Raw genomic sequence first — 1,979 nt, 5'->3', positions numbered from 1 at the left:
TGCAGGCGGCATGCGTTTCTTTTCCCTCTCCTCTTTCTTATCCCTCACCAGTTCCCTCCCCCATCCACCGAGGCTGAGACAGTTTGCAGCAGCTCATCTATCAGGCATCTCTGAGCATCCTATCATGTAGATACCAACTCCATTTTTTCCACTCTTGCCTCCTTGCAGTCGGTCTTCGCCCTGCGACCAGAGGGATCCTGGTGCAAACCTAATCAGAGCAGATCACTTCCCTGCTCAAAGTCCTCCCATGGCTCCCTATTCTTCCTAGCACACTGGTCTCGCTGGTCCTAGAATATGCCACACTTGTTTCCACCCCAGGGCCTTTGCACTTGCTGCCCCCCCCTTTCTCATTTCCTTACTTCCTCATTTCATATGGTCTCTGTTCAAATGTCACCTCCTTGCAGAGGCCTTTCCTGATTGCTTTATTTTAAAACACCCCTGCTCCCCTCCCCGCATCATTCCCTATCCCTTTCTTTACCTTGCTTGCTGTATTCCTCATTTTAGCATGACTTGCAGTTACATTTTAAGCTCAAACATTCATCGAATGAATTAATGGTTAACTAACCCACAATTTATTTTGACATCCCCATAAAAAGTATGATCTAGAGGACCTGAATATGTGATGAAGTGTGTAAGAAGAAAGCCGGGAACCTTTGTTGAAGGGAGGTAGTCTCTAGTGTCTCACTGTCTGGCTTCAAATTCACCACCTATTAGCTATTTTCATCTGTAATGAGGGGCTATTTATAATGCTTACTTCTGGGGCAATTGTGAAGACTAAAGACCTTAAGGCATGTAAAGAATCGCATGTAAAACTTGTTTTAAGCTGGCTGTTATTTTCTTCACTGGCATCATCATATCATCATCATCATCATCACCATCACTACCATCATCACCACTACCATCATCATCATCATCATCACTCTACTTGTTTAATTAGGGACCTGGAATGTTGACAATACCTCATGAGAAGCTGCTGCAGCATTGTCCAGGAGATTGTTAGAAATGCAGTTCCTCAGAACCTGGGCAGGACTTCTGGAATAAGAAACTCTGGGATGGGGCCTGGCAAGCTGTGTTTCATCAAGCAAGCATGATGCGTGCTTAAGTTTGAGAACCATTGAATGACGTGGAAAACTGGTACCCACAGGCTGGAGTCAGGCTTGCAGATGTTCTTGCTTGGCCTGTATGTTGGTAAAAAATTTTGAAATTAGGTGTCAGCATTTAAAATTTTGGAGATTTTACATAAAATTTCAGGTTTCTTCCATTGGCAGGAATGGAGTAGAAGCTGCCCCTTGAGGCCGAGTGAATGTTTTCCCATTTGCTCCATCCCATTCCATCCCGCCCCACTCTCTGTTGTATTATTCCTGGCAGTCTTTGCTCATTCCCTTTACCTGTCTTAACCCTGTGTAACACCTGTAACAGAATAGTTTATCAATGAAGGGTGTTAGATGTCATTCGATAGAAGCCCCACCTTGTACAAATGAGAGACCAAACCCAAACAGAGTGCAAGGTGATAGGACTCTCAGACCTGCTTTCTTGAGGGTACTGAGGAAAAGGGATGAGGCAAAGGGATTGGCTGATAGAATTAGTGTCTCCCAGATCCCTTTGTCCTGCCAGCCCAGTCTAGGACTCTAATGTTAAGCTACTAAGATACTTTCAAGGATGAGACTCTGGATGATACAGACTATTTCCCTTCTCCTAGGGGTTTGGGTGTGAGAAAAGATCTGGCGAGCTGCTGGGGAGGGTCTGTTAATTTCCTCTGCTCTCAACCTGATGAAAACACTGGATGGGAGAAGACGGATGGGGAGGGGGCTGTGCCAGAGAGAGCCTTGGACTTGTACAGGGGCCCGGTCTGGACATCAGACTTTGTTGTGCCAAGTGGGCATCCCTTAGCACCATCAGAGAGAAAACTGGAATGAACAAAGCCACAGGGGCCAGAGGCTAAAGTCATCACTGCCTCAGGTAAGTTGGATTAACCCAGA

The 1,979-nt window shown here is 45.8% G+C and overlaps 1 long non-coding RNA gene across 1 annotated transcript in view; it reads left to right on the top strand.

Moving 5' to 3' along the window:
• LOC111738688 overlaps window positions 1-1,953 on the top strand; it is a 37,646-nt gene extending 35,693 nt beyond the window's left edge. Inside the window, exon 3 of the long non-coding RNA XR_002779940.1 lies at window positions 1,700-1,953. This is a non-coding gene — a long non-coding RNA (uncharacterized LOC111738688). The remainder of the gene's footprint in view (window positions 1-1,699) is intronic.
• The last annotated feature ends 26 nt before the right edge of the window (window positions 1,954-1,979 follow it).

Source organism: Pteropus vampyrus, unplaced genomic scaffold (genome assembly GCF_000151845.1).
Source record: "Pteropus vampyrus isolate Shadow unplaced genomic scaffold, Pvam_2.0 Scaffold42, whole genome shotgun sequence".
Lineage (NCBI taxonomy): Eukaryota > Metazoa > Chordata > Mammalia > Chiroptera > Pteropodidae > Pteropus > Pteropus vampyrus.
This window is presented reverse-complemented; position numbering and strand designations above follow the sequence as displayed.